Genomic DNA, 15,631 nt, shown 5'->3' on the forward strand with positions numbered 1-15,631 from the left:
TCTTCTCATCATAACCTCCACAAATGCAATGTTAATCTACCTCTCTTTTTTAATTGTTGGAAGGTACTATTTTTAGAGTCTATTCTTTCCTTGATCTCTTTTTAGCTACATGTCTCATGTATTCCCACTTTTACTTCACTGATATGTTCATTTATTATCTAGGGAGATATTTAAAGATTGGTTAGCAATTTTCCTGCAACTCATGCAGCATGAATGACCCAGAATATCTTCAACAGAGAGCCATTCTGTGTAGTAGATGGGGAAATCTCTAGAACCCAGATAAGACTTAGAGACTTGTCTCTGAAATTATTCCTGTTTCTCTGTCTTTATGTGAAAAGTAATAAACCTAGCTTTAGTTTCCTATCTGTAAATGGAGGACAATAATATTAGACTTACAGGGTTATTGATATTATAACCCTTTGCAAGTGATTGCCCCCATAAATCACAAATTATTTTAGTTTTAATTAAGTCTGACTAAATAATGAACATGATAGTCACACTCTTTGGTACACAAGGTTGGATACTACTGGGAAAAAGCCAACATGGTCTCAAGAACAGCTTTGATATCTTCTCAAATGCACTGGCCATTGAAATGAATGTTGCACCAAGAGGATGGAGAAACAATTCCATTAGTAGCAAAGATGCAGTGATACTGTAAAGACTGTGATCATTACTAATGAGATGTTTGCAGAGAACAAACATTATTCAACTGTTAGCAAATCAAATACCATAATGGCAGGACATCACCTGGTATTTGAAAGACAAACTAAGTGATAATTACAAGGAAACCAATTAGAAGATTACAAACCCAAAATGGATTAATGTCACATAAGTCACAATTTAAAACTCAGAATTTAGTTCAGAAGATAAGAATTTTATAAATCTCCTAGCCAAAACTTCCTTGATGCCCTGAGTTGTGCTGTGATTTGCTTAAAGTCATACAAAAACTTTGAATGAGTCTCTAGATAGTTTCATATGATATTTAAACTCTTGTATTTTAAAAAATTTAGCCAAAATGATATTTAAGCTCTTGTATTTAAAAAAATTCAGCCAAAATGATTTAGCCAAAAATGTTTTTTTGAACAATGAACTAATTGTTCAGTGCTTACTAAGAGCTGTGCATTATAGAAAGCATTTTATATACATCACCTCATTGTTTCCTCTTAATAACCTGGTGAGGTAGGGATGACTATGTTTCCCATTTAGGAGGTGAGGAAACTGATGCTCTGAGAGGTCAGTAAACTTGGCTCAAAACCATAGGACTGGTATGCAGCAGAATCAGGTTTCAACTCCAGGTCTGACTCTACAGTTGGTGCTCTTTGCATTATCTTTCCTTTTATTCTCAACCTTTGCAAAGATTAGTCATTAAAGATATCAGAGTAACTAACCACCTTGGTATTAGAAGAAAACTTAGAGTAGTCCTGGGGTGAAGCCTTTCTGATACGCTATCCTTGAGTCCAAAATGCAACTCCTAGCAAAGGCCAATGGGCATGTTTCCCATCCTGGTATGTATTCTGAGCTACTGGTTACCACTGAGCTTTACCAAGGCCAGCTGAAAATGCATTAAGGCTCTAGAACAAAGACAGAGCCCTCTTGAAACACATGAGTATCTGTCATGTCTCTATAAATGTTAGAAGGGGAATTCAGGACAAAAGACAACTGTGGTGCAGTAAAATGTGTCCCAGGATTAAGTCAGAAGGTTTGAATACCTACAGGACACTTCATACCTCTATGACCCTGGGGCTAGACTCTTAAGCTCACTTGTAAAATGAGACAAGGCTTTGAAAGGATAAAAATGAAACTATCTGGATAGCTTTTGTAAAGTTAAATCATGAACAAATGTTTATGGAATACATCATTCTATTTAAAAATAATATGGTACAGAGGAACCTACTATATGCCAACTTCAAAACACAGTTCCTGCCTTAAAGGATTTGATGTTAGGTGGTAAAGGTGAAGGTAAAGATGTGAGGTGACAAGATATAGAAAACAAGTTGGATATCCGGTTTTCTTTTTCCATTATTTCCAGGTTATAAGTAATCTTGTTGTTATATTTGTACTAAAGTATTTCATTTTTCTTTTGAAATATTTTCTTAGGATAAACTATTAATTTTAAATTATATCTATATTTCAGTGATTTATGTTATCAGTTTAGCCATCTATTGATATTACAATGAATCGAACCAGAACTAAGTGGCTTAAAATAACAACAATCACTTTTTCATTAGTCTCTCCAGTCCTAAGGGTTGATTGGACTTGGTCAGGCAGTTCTTTCTCTGGGTCTCTTAGGTGGTTGCAGTCAGCCAACAACAGGTACTGAATCATTTCAAAGGCTTCTTCAATCACAAGTCTGGTGAGTCCATGGTTGATGCTGGCTGTGGAGACTTCAGTTAGGGTGCTTACCCAGAGCCACCTGCACACAGCCTCGCCACGTGCCTTTCCCATGTGAACTTCCTGCTTCCTCATGGCACAGCGTCTGGATTCCAAGAGCAAGCACCCCAGGAAACACATGCAAAAGCCGTATGGCTTTTTATTTCCTAGCATCAGAAGTCACATAGCACCACTTTAGTCACAGTCACAGACCTCAGAGTCAAGGGAAGTGAACATCGTCCCTTCCTCTCAGTAGAAGGATCACCAATGTCATAGTGAAAGAAGAACATGACAATGAGGGATCACTTTGCAGCCATTTTAGAAAATGCAATCTACCACAGGGCATAATAAGAATTCAAAGGTCCACTAAATCATGATGAAACCTTGTAGATATATATGCATATGAGCAAAAGGAATTAACATAATAGAAAGTCATAACAAAACTACCATATTGGGGTAAAAGAACCATGTCATTCTTCCAAATGTATAATTCTGCTACATTGCTTTGTTTTGTTTTTCCCAAAGTACTCACTATGATACCAGATCATCTGTGTTCTCCAGGGTGGCTGGGCTGAAGAACTCAGGTGCACAGGAGGGGGACATAAGCTATTGTGGTGCTTTAGGGTCTTCCTGGAACATTAAAGGTTTGACTCTGTTCTTTAGGTGAGAGGCGGCCACGGACACCCACTGAAAAGGTAAGTCGGCATTAGGAAGTGTTAAAGAAGGTGCACCTTAAGCTGGGTGGAGAATGGGGGGGTCCTACGGGCAAAGACAGCAGCTCATGGTGACAGACCAGTCACAGAGGTGTGAGGGCCTAAAGAAGGGTGGAGGCAAGAAGAAAGGAAAAGAAACAGAAGTCTGACATCCCAAAGAAAGAAGGAATGGGATTTGGAGACTGAAGTTTGCACAAGGAGATGGAGAAAGGGTATCCAAGGACAACTCTGAGTTTGCTGGCCTGGGTAACTAACATTCTGGGAATCACCCACCCACCTAAATGGGAAGGTCCAGTAGGGGCAAAGAGCAAGTTTCAGAGAAAAGATGGAAAATTCCCTCCCTCCCTCTCTCCCTCCCTTCCTTACTCCTCACAGTTCTTTACTAATGAGTTTTGAAGAAACAGGCTTAGAGATGTGATTGTCAATCCATGTTAATCTTGTTAAGGATATAAACTCTTCATTTTCAAACATTACGCCCTCACCACCTCGTGCCTTCCTTTCTTAACATTTTCTTGCATATTTTTCATTAAATAATTTCTACTTGTATTTCATGTGTCAGCTAAAAATCCCTTCCTTGGGGGAGCCTTGTCCTGCTCCAAGGCTGAATCAGATTCTCCTTTTCCACACACACAGCCTGCTGCAGGGCTCCTTCACAGCACTTAGTGCACTTGTCATTATTCAAGTGTCTGTAAGAGGATGTTTGTGCCCCTGCTCCTCACTACAACACGAGCTCCCTGGGAGACCCACACCCAACATGTCTCCCTTGGTACCTCTAGTGGCCCCCTCTTTGCCTAGCACATGGCCCAGGCTCAGTAGTTGTTGCCTGAGGGACTGACCAGCTCTGCCTGCTATGTTCCTTGGGTGAACTATTACCAAGTTTACTACCTCCAGGGGAGGGATGTCAAAAGAAAGGAGGTCAGGTGGTGAGGACCGTAGTGAATTACAGCATGAGCCCACTGAAAGCATTCAAATCCCCATTAAAGGAAAAGAGCAACAAAACAAAAAAATGATGCTGTGTGCTGAATAAAACGTATCTTCAGTTGCCTCCAGCTCACAGGCAGTCATCCAACTTAGATACAACTTGTGTTCCCTGACGTAGAATTGTTTCCTGTATTGGGAAAAAGTCAATCACTACACATTCACAACAATGGGTGATCTTCCAGAGGGCACTCAGCCTGAATACAGTGATTTTCATTAACACTGCTCTAATATGAATTTTGAACATCAGTTTAAAGCCTATTCCCACATGTCATCCACCATCCTCTTCCTTTCATTGAATATAGGACCTATAGAGAAATGTAGGTATCACCCGTTTCAATCCAATTATTTTACAAATGAAGAAACTAGCACAAATGACTTACTTGACAGGTCACACAACTGGTTGTTAGGAATGTGGAGATTTAGGATAAGAACCCAAACTCATCTACATGTGCCCAGTATTTTCTCATCTCACCACAACATCTGGAATTAAGTTCAAGGCGACTTTTGGAAGTGAAACACTATGAAAATATTAGATACAGAAATGATTTCCATCATGAATCTATTTTGTCATAAAATATAAATATGCTTATGAATAAACATTCTCACACATTGCTTTTCTTTAATTCTGGGCAGGACCCAGACTGGGATCTGAAATTGATCTTTTGCTAATGAGGGACAACTAAAAGGCAAAGACTTAATGATAGAAATTGTTTATAGTTGGCCATAAATAATGCAGTAATGGAATATTTATTGATCTCAGGTTCAGTAGCTCAAATGAGCGATGGACTAGGAAATGTGTGCCCCTTCTCTGAAGCCTTACCCACAAGCACCATCAACCGCATTAACGGATGTGCTAAAGCGCAGAGCCGAACACTGACTGAGCTATCTGGACATTCCAGGCTGACTCATTTGCAAGATGGTTCTTTCCTTAGATTCCCAGGGTACAAAAGACATAATATTAGTTTTTTTTTTTTATGTTGGAAAAAAAAATGATGTGGTCTTGTTTCCTGTTAGTGCTGCCAAGCTGAAGAACAGAGAGGTGGCAAAATGGCCTCCAATTTAAGTTCATTTAATGGCCCATCTGTCTCACCAAGTACCAGGACTCCTGTGAAGGCCCTCAGCCTCCCTGTGCCACTGCTCTGTTTGTTTTTTGATTTCCTCAGAGCTCTAGAAAGCACCCAAACCTACAGCCTTGATGCCATCAGCCCTCCCCCATGCCTCCTCGCCTCCCGCTTGCACAAGTGCCAAACAGAAACCACCTTGCTGTCTCTGTTTAATCACAGAATGACAATATTTCAACATAACAGAGGGGCTGTTTGTGCTTTATCTTTTACTGCATTTTTATGGGGAGCAATATATTTTCTTCCTTTCCTCCCCTGATACTGTAACAATCTTTCCTAAATTAAATATGTAACAAATTTCTCATACGACTTTATTCCCAGGCTGTTTTTAAAACCACCGTGAACCATCTTCACGCTGTTTGACAGTTATTCCTCGTTGTGATATTACCTTAGAGACTGCCTGATGTAAACGGAAGTTTTCAGTGTGCAGGGAGGGAGGGGGAGAGCTGAGAGGGTGTGGGGGTGGTTGGAGCCCCACCTGTTGGAGCCCCAGAAAGGGACATGCTTGAGAAGCAGAGTCATCCTATTCCCCTCTGAATCTCTAGCACCTAACTGTTCCCAGGCACAGCAAGGTTCTGTGGATATATTTCGTGGAAAGGAAAGGGGAAGAGGGAGGAAAGAATGTAGGAGAAAGGGTGGAAGAGATCAGTGGAAGGGCAGAGGGGGAAGAGGTTGAGTCCAGTGGAGAAAAAAGGAAAGCACCATACCAGCGAGAGATTTGGAGAAACCTTCCATTGATTTGATCCCAGACAAGGTGTGCACAATGCTAGCAAAGTGCTTCCCCAAGGATTGCAGCTAGTGAGAACGACAGCCTGCAGAGCAGCCCCCAAGGACCAAGGCCACACTCTGCATTGTGTATATGCAGCTATGGCCCAAAGAGCATTGAGACAGGCAGGAAGGGAGCTTCAAGCAGAACCATTCAGGGTTGAGCTGAGCCACATTGTCAAAGGGAATGATCACTGGATTTTGTAAACTTGTACCATAGTAAGACTGGACCAACAGACATGATACCCAGCAGGAAATTACATGGGCCAAGAAAGAAAGAAATACACTTAATTTTTCTAGTAGTTGTAATTATCTGGATTTATTGATCACATCACTGGGCGTGTTTCCTCAAAACAAGGCAACAGACTGGGATTAGATGCTGGCTAGAGCTACAGCTGCTGTGTATCAGCTCCAATTTGCAACCATTCTCTTTGCCATAGTTTTCATGGTGTTGAGCAAGAACTGGGAAGACTTATAAGTGTCTGATTCATAATTTTTGCAGATATGTGAGCCTCACATAATGTACCATCAAAAAAGCAAAAATGCCCTGGACACTTGAGCTGTTAGTTAAGTCTTTTAGGTAACAAAATTGTATAGGATAGCGCTATTTTGGCACTTCTTAATTTTGATGGCAATCCAGACATGAAGATGGATGCAAATCAATCATAGAAGAGGGAAGGAATGTGTTGATCTATTTTTAGAATAATCTAATTGAACCAGTATTTCTTGGCAATTAGGTATATGGCTGCTCACAGGGTCTGTTCCCAACAGGCTCTGATATTATAATTATAAATTGTAATGGTCTTTTTATAATATAATGGACTGTTACCTGTAGTGTTTTCTCAGCTATCTTAAGGGTCTAGAAAGCAGCTTGGGACAGAGAAAATACCTTCCTGGAAGTCAAAAGAGCTGGTTCTACTTCAGGCTTTCCCACTAACTGTGAGCATGATTTTGGACAAATCCCATCCACTGGGCAGACCTCAGTTTCCTTATCTGTGAAATGAAAAACCTAGACTTGATGATCTTCAAGAACTCTTTTAACTTCAGTATCCTTGGATCCAGTTACAAAATAAGGAACAACATTAAAGCCCACAGTCAAAAATCCCAGGTGGCTGTGAAAGGGGACCATCTCTTCCAGGGCTCTATTCCTCTGTCTCAGAATTCACGGCATTGACCAGTATTATGAGAGCCATCCCAGTTACAATAGTTAGGTGACACAGGAGCTCAGGAAGACAGCTTTTGATACCAGAAAACATAGAGTAGAATGCAAGCAAATTGAAGTCCAACAACACTCTAACCTCCATCCATTCTGTTCCACTTCAACTGTAACACTCACTGGGCTGATGGAACAGAGGGTAAAGACGACACGAGAAACACAGAGCAAAAGGCAGAGCACAGCCAAGGCCCATTTTTGTTTGTTTGTTTAACTTGAATTTTTTGGCTTTTTAAAAAATAATTTAGACTTACAGAGGATCTGCAAAAAGAGTAAGAGAGTTCCCTTAGGCCCTTCCCCCAGCTTCCCCCAATGTTAACATCATGCATGACAACAGTACAGCTATCGAAAAAAACTTAACATCAAAATTAACATCAGTACAATAATATTTACTAAACTACAAGTTTTATTCATATTTCAGTTATTCTGCTAATGTTCTTTTCTGTTTCAAGATCCAAACCCAAAATCTTGATTATAAAGATTGTCTTTGCATGTAACAGAGCAGGTAGAGTTCTTAAGCCATGGGATCCCCTATAAATTAAGTACCATGACAGCCAAGAAAGACTTTGTCAATCTTATTTCTCTCTGCAATCCCAAATTTGGGAATAGTGCCTGAAACAGAGGCCCAGACATGTATTGACTGAGTTAATGGATGACTGTAAGACCAGTTAGATCATCTTACCTTCATTTATACAGAACAAAAGCCAGCGTGACCAATTTCGAACAATTCTTCTAAATATTTCATTTTCCTTTAATTCCTGAATTCTCTGTTTACTCCAGAATTTTTATATGCATTATTTTGCTGGAATTGGATTTGAACTATGAAGACTTCTGGAACTACAGATGTCAGTCCCACTATTAACTATCTCCTGGCTCAACCCACAAAGATAGGTTAACTATGCTCATCTGTATTCCCTTAAACATATTTTATTACCATGCATATTATACTATCCTATAATTAACTATGCAGTCTAGAATGAACTTCTGCTGAAAGGTTTCTCTTTTATCTGATTACACCAAGTACCTGACAGATGTTAGGTACTTAATAAACACTTACTGAATAAATGCATAGTAACTTTTCTTTGTATACCAACATTACTAAACAACAGTATTAAACACAAAAATCTTTAAATTAGCATTGTTGATACTAATAATTAAAAAACTAAGAAAAACTGTTCAGTGGAATATATTGCCAAATTTCCATTCTCTGCCTTCTGAGAAAACCGAATTTTGGGCCTAGGTTGTCTAGCACACTCTTAAGAGAAAGTTTATTCTACAACCAACTAACAGATCTCTGACCTTCCTTTTCCCCTCAAGGTGTATTTCTGATTTACAACAAGTATATTTCTGTTCTTTACATGTTTAGTAGATATGTCCACCAAAGAAAGCAAGAGCTGGTTTATTTTGACTGTATCCTCAAAGTGCTTAAAACTCTGCCACATACTCTATGCTACAATAAAAAACTGTCCTTGGGGTAATCAAAAAAGAGCAGAGACTATGAAAGTCATTCACTGCATACTTTCCATGCTTTATGACAGCTTCTTCAAACCATCACTCACTCTCACACACAGTGACTCATGCAAACCCACATCCTTCTCCATGACAGGTACGAACACCCCCTGGCTTGACTGACAGGGAGGCAGGGCCTCAGGGTGGAAATAAAGGTGCTTAAAGAATTTTAGATCAGCCAGCTGGTGGATAGGACAGAGCTCTGAGTTATCAAAGATAATTCACTCATACACACACATGTATTCACACTGTAAGCAACTCTGCCTGCCAACAAAACAAACCACATTAGTGGAGAGGAAGAGAGCTAAGAAGGCCCTTGCAGAGGCTAAGACAGTGTCTTAGGGGAAGAAAGGGGCTCACTTAAGAAGACCACACTATTCAAGTCCCAAGGAGCTAAACAGCACAGAATGTAAACCATTGAACTGATGATCCTCCTAAAACCACTGCTTCAAAACCAGATGCCAAGTCCACAAATCAGCCCATGTTGCTCCCTCACTTGAAACCTTTTAATGGATTCTGATTGTGCCCAGGAGCCAACTTGTGGGCCTGACTCACCAGGGCTGTGGTGCCCTGGGCCCTGCGGGCGCTCCAGCCTCACTCCTCCTGCCCCGGCCTACAGTGCATAGGCTTGTCCTGCTGGACTGTTTGCGGCTGTTCTGGGACACCCGAACATGTTGTCTCTGGCCCCTGCTCCCACGCTGGGCCCTGCTGGACCCTGTCCTGTGCTCCCTTCTCACCTGAATCCATGCGTTAGACTGCTTGGCTCAGGGTTAAAATAAGCCTGCTTTCTCCACAAAATAACAACTTGAGAACTACATTCACATCTATATGATTCATTGTTTTATTCCCAGGACCTTGTATACAGCCTGGTGCACTACATACTAATAGTAAATAAATATTCCTCTAAATCTTTCACAAAGAAAGTATTTATGACAATACTTTCTTTTCATTTAAAGAAGGAAATAAGCATTCCTGTTAGTTATCTGCAAATAATAACTAAATATCTCATTAATACCATTACCTCCCTAGGAAAACAACAGTATTAAAGTCTAAAACCAAGCCATGTGATATTTGATAAGGGTTGTTGTGCTATAAGTAGAACATCAGTTATAATACTGTAAGTATTCCCAGGTACCATGGTATATCTGTGCCCTCTAATCAATTAAGTCACAAGAATATTATATTTACCCACTCTTTTCCCTGTAAGATGATACTCAGAAAGCAGTCTCAACATGCTGGGTCCTTAGATCTCTGATCCACTCGTTTTGGATTTGCGGAAGAGTACTTTCTGTTCCTAGCCCCAGGACCAGCACCCAGACACTGTGCCATTGGAGCCCATAAACCTTCTTGCTGACACCCAGAGGGAGCAGCCTGCGCCACCCACTACATGCATTCATTCTGCTGTAAAGATCTCCTGTATAAAATGCTTTATAGCACAGTGGTGTTTCATACATATAAAAGAGTTAAGCTTTCATTCTTGTAATATTCCAGAGTTTTTCTGAGGGGACCATGTGACAATGAAGCTGTCTTCCCTACAAGTACTTACATCTCCTGTATTCTGCATGTGAATAAGGACTGCATTTGGCTCTGTGCCGAAATAAGCCTTAATTGATTTTTTTCAGGTGTTTCCCTGCCATGGCAACCATAATCAAATGTCTCTTCACAAATAGCTTTGTCAGTTGCAATATAATATTCTCACTGAATATGGTCTCCAGTTCTCTTCCTGCCAAGCTGCGTAGAGCTTTCTCTTTTCTGACCTAACGTTTCCTTCAGGCTCCTAGGTTCCATGGCAATAATATATTTAAATAGCATGTGTGATTTTTTTAAATGAAAACCTCCTCTGAGTTCCATCAGTAATCACACACACACACACACACACAAACACACACACACACACACAAAAGATAAAAATAGATCATGCTTTCAAGGGTAATAATAGATATTTTGATATGGGCATGAGTTGTCAAATATCTATGATCCCTCTCAAATCACCTTTGGAGGTGCTGTTTCATTGTGTGTTTTTCTCTTCCAAGAAAAATCATTATTCATCTTAAGAGAGAACATCCTGTCAAGTGTTGCAGTTCAACAAAATAAGGAAAATGTCCCTGCCAAAATGCAGCAAATGTAATTACACAAGGCCAAGGAGAAGCCCATAATTAGATCATTACCATGGAAACAACCTAATTACATGTGTAAGGCAGTGAGGGCTGAGTTGCAGATCTGAATATGTTAATACCATTGTCTATATTATAATATTTCTGCTACTTAGCCTTCTCCAAATATAATCATGTAAGCGGTATAGATAAATTGCAACTTAATTTAAATGAATGAAAAAATATTGCACAATTATGTGAATGGAGTTCAAGGATACTTGCTCTCTTTATAAACACACACCTATATCCTTAAATGAGAAAAAAATGTTGGGTGTATTAATAATGAATATATATTAACATGGAAATAGATGAATGGCCTTAGGTATGCATTCTGGAATTTCACACTGCACAAAAAATTATTTATAAGGACAACAAAAGTTAGAGCCAAGTAATTAAATGTTTTAAACTGTGTTTCCTTTACTTTTACTAAGGAATAATTTTACATCATCCACTCTTAGTTATTCAGAGGCTAGTTGTCTTTTCAGATCGCATTTGATCCCTGAGGGCTAAAAAGCATTACTTCCAGAGGTGAGGAGGGCAGGAAAGAAGATAGTGCTGATGCTCCTCACTCCCTGCCCCCCACCCCCCCACACCCCTGGCTGCTGAGCGGGATTAGTGGCCAGTCTGTCAGCAGCTCAAGGATCCTGGCTCCAAGTAGCAATATTTTTCTCTTCTTTGCCAGAGGGACTACGGGGTATGGTCCAGGAGCAGGCACCCAGCTGTGGGCAGAGAACAGAGTCCATCCGCACAAGCACAGGACCTGAAAGACAAAGGGAGCCTGGTGGAGGGCAAGGAGCTGGGCTTAAGTCAGCCTTCAGATGGGCACCTTCAGTGACTCACTCACCTCCTGGGCCCTCAGCTTCCTCCTCTTGGTAAGGCAACAGAACGGGGCTGGATGAGGCTGAGGTCTTCTACCAGCCCTCACCTTCTGATTCTATGGCTGTATCCTAGGTGGAGCCAAGCCCTGCTTCCCACCTCGTGTCCCACATTCAGCTGGGCGGTCCCTCCATCCAGCCTGTAGGACACACACACTGCTGTGATCCAGAAGAGGAGCATGAACTGGAGGCGAGATGATTATATTTGTGCTTAAGCAAATCACCCAACCTCTTTAAGCCTCAATTTTCTTTCTGTTGAATGTCTCGGCATTGGGAATGAAATCTGGGGGTCTGTTGAGTGAAGGGTTATCTACAATCCCTTCCAGCTGTTCACTCCATGAGGAAAACTGATTTTCTTTATGTACTTCTTTCATCAGTTTCTCCTCATACTCAAAACCTCCTGTGACCCCTCATCTTCATAAATTCCAAACAAAGAGTCCACTGCCTTTCAGAACACCCTCTAGACAGGTACAGTCACCCTGCCATCTTTTCTCCCTCTACACTCTTTTCCCCACACTCTCTCACCCCCAGGCCTGCCAGGTCTTCTCACAGAAATCCTCAATCCATTTTCTCTTGACCCCAAGGCTACTCTCACACTCCTGAAACTGACACATGGTAGCCGCTTGATAAATGTCTATGGCTGGACTGTGGAGCCACGCTCTTCTCCACCACCCAAATGCCAACCCAGTTTCCAAGGAACAGATTAGGCCTCACCCCACCTGGGAGGCCAACCCTGGTCCCTATGAATTGCACAATCCTGTTCTCCTCTAATTCACAGAATTTATGTTGTGACACATCATATAGGAATATAGTCATGACCTCTTAGTCACTGCTAAAAGTGTGTGGAAATTTTAGTTGACTCATTACAAGTAGATACTCTAAAGAATAACAGCAAGTTTTCTCTTTCTTCATAATTATCATACCACCTAACCCCACAATGAAGTCTTGACAGGTACTAAGAAAATATTAAATTGATAGGCCAGGAGGTGCTCCAAGATCATTTCCTCTATCGGGGTGAATATCATCTCTACTATACAATCTCTACTGGACAAAATGCTCATCTTTCAGACAGAAACACAAAATGCCAGCTCACTTGGCCCTTTCTATACACCACTAGGCAGAGTTGTTTTTTTTATTGTTGTGTATTACTGGCACTTGTCACTTCACTATAATTATTTGATTATACATCTGTTTCCCCAACTAAACAATGAATTCTTTTCCTTTAGGCAAAGAACCAAATCTTGCTTTTGTTGTCATTCCATGTCCATTACTATTCCCAAAATATAATAAGTGCCCAATAATGTTGAATGAATGTATAACATGAATGCACATACCCTTTAGGAAAAGAGCGAATTTTTTGCTTTGTTTTCTTTGAAAACTGTAGAACCAATTTTTAGCAATTTGAGACAAAGGATTAATGTGAGGCTTGACACCCAGTTTGCACATTCATGCTTTAACTTGTAAACAGGGTATGGAATCCACAGGTTTCTAGTATCTATGCCAAATCTTCCCCTAATCACCTTCAATAGTTCTGAGTTGGCTATGTATTACACTGTATTCTGTGGCTTTTGAAATCCACATTGGAGAATCATTAAGTATTTAAAAACCACCATTAAGAAATTAGCATAGTTAATATATTAGAAAGTACAAAGAACACACTTGTGACAATATCCTCTCTCGGGGTGGTCCATAGATTGCTAGGAGACTGACATTGTTTCTCTTAACACCACCTGTGTACCTGTCATTATGACCATCTACCTTGAACTTTGTTTATTGTTGTATTACTTTTATTCTCTATTTGATTCATATTCTTTGAGAGCAGGGAGGATTTTAGATATCTCTTTGTTCTCTGTTGTGCCTAACACAATAATTTCTATGGGGCAAAGGCCAAATAAACAGTTACCGTATGAATCCATTAATGCCCATATTCAAAGTATCTGATGAATATTAAAATGAAGTTACATGGGAGAAATCACTCTTATCAGAGTATAAGAAATGATTGTCCTTTTCTTGAGCAACTTGGTGGACCACTTATAGCAAGTGAATGGGACTTCAAGGATACCTTGTCTGATAGATCCAGAAGTATCCTTTTCTGGATACAAAAGTCTGTCTCTTATTTTCCCTTTATCTAATTTTTCCTACTAATCTTAAAGTAATATTATCTTGCTTTATAATATGCATCTTTTTAAGCTGTCTTAAATTATTTTCAGGACAAACAGGTATCATGAACATGAACAGATACATACATATAATAAATACAAATGAACAAATAATAAATATCAAATCTGAGATTTTCTTGTTTAAAATTAATTCTTGCTTAAATATCATTCCTAGATTTGCTTGGTTAATTTCCTTACATTGTTATTACTAAATCACAATTTTGGTCACCCTATAGATTATGCAGAATTTTGTTTCTGCTTGAGAAGTGTCTTTTATTTTCCATGTGACCCTCTGGCCTCCTTCCCACATGCTGCCAGCTTGGCTAGTGGCTTTATGGAGAAGAAAAGGAGGATGAACAGGTATATAATAATTATCTTCAAGATTGTCTTTGTTTTTCAAGATATGGGACACAATAACTAACACAGCACTTAGCATGGGCTAACATGGCACTAAGCACTTCATATCACCATGGAATCCTCAGAACAGTCCTGAGATATGGTGCTATCATTACCATCCCACATTAGTCAAGAGGAAACGGAGGCACTCAGAGGTTCAGTAACTTGCCCCAAACCACACCTGGAGAACATGACCGGACCAGGGTTGAAACCCAGGTCCACTGGCCCAGAGTTGTGTTCCTAATGACTTTGCTACACTGCCTCACCTATCTTGAGTCTTCCAAGTCCTTAAAAGGTCGATAAGGTAACACTGAGTGTTAGTTTCCCGTGTTGCCCAGAAACCATTACAAATCATAAGGATGAGATGACAAACAGAATGATCAGTTATGCTATGGCAAATAATGGACAGCTGCCACCTCAACATCCTCTCTCTACCCCAAGATGACAGTTCCCAGATGTTGACCTTCTCAGCCAAACAAAACATTAATGGATAGTACTTTAACACAAACTCTGAGTTTTTAAGAAATCCAAATGCTGTTTAAGTGAGAGTGAGTAAAAGAGGAAAGTATTTCCTTTTACTTGGTAGCAAAATCATTCATTGCCTCCTGCTATTAGAAGTCATTTGTTGCTTCAGTCAATATGGCCCAAGGCAGGCCTGGGCTTTGCCTGCCATCTCTGTGTTTGAGCCCTGAAATGAGGTTATCGATTTATGATCAGGGTAACTCCTGGCTGAGTGCTGCATGTTAGGATACACTAATACAGGGTTTGAGGAAACCACCTGCTACCCCTCAAGGCAGGATCAACATATTGTTCACTTTTTGTGTCACTCCAGCATCTAGTACATAATAAACACTCAATAAATATATGGTGGCTGAGTGACTGGATTCCTAAATTATTCTTTGAGTATAGATTTTAAGTTTCTAATGGATAAGGACTCTGTTTAACACTTTACATAATGCTAGCATTGAATAATATAGAGATGATAGAGTGCATGAACTATTTACTGTTTCAGGTGACTGGTAAAAAATGGTTTATATATTGCTTAAGTCATGCTAGAGGACATGAAAATAAAAGGTATGTTAATAACAAAACTTTATTTTAAATGCCAGGAATCCTGTTTCATAAGGAACAGACTTCTTCATTAACTTGTGATTTGGCTTTTTTCACTTCCTCAGCAACATAAAAGAGCATTAAGCTTTCACATGTTACACATTTTAAAACGTTAGTACCTTAAATATAAAGTGACTCTTCATAAATGGTTCTTAGAAAAATAAAAGACATTATATATTTCTCTGGGACAAGAGTTAAAAGATTTCTGCTATTTTGTTTAACTTTAAAGGGCTCATTATGATGCCATTCAGAGGTTTCACAACAGT

This window comes from Manis javanica, chromosome 3 (assembly GCF_040802235.1).
Source record: "Manis javanica isolate MJ-LG chromosome 3, MJ_LKY, whole genome shotgun sequence".
NCBI classification, from domain to species: Eukaryota; Metazoa; Chordata; class Mammalia; order Pholidota; family Manidae; genus Manis; species Manis javanica.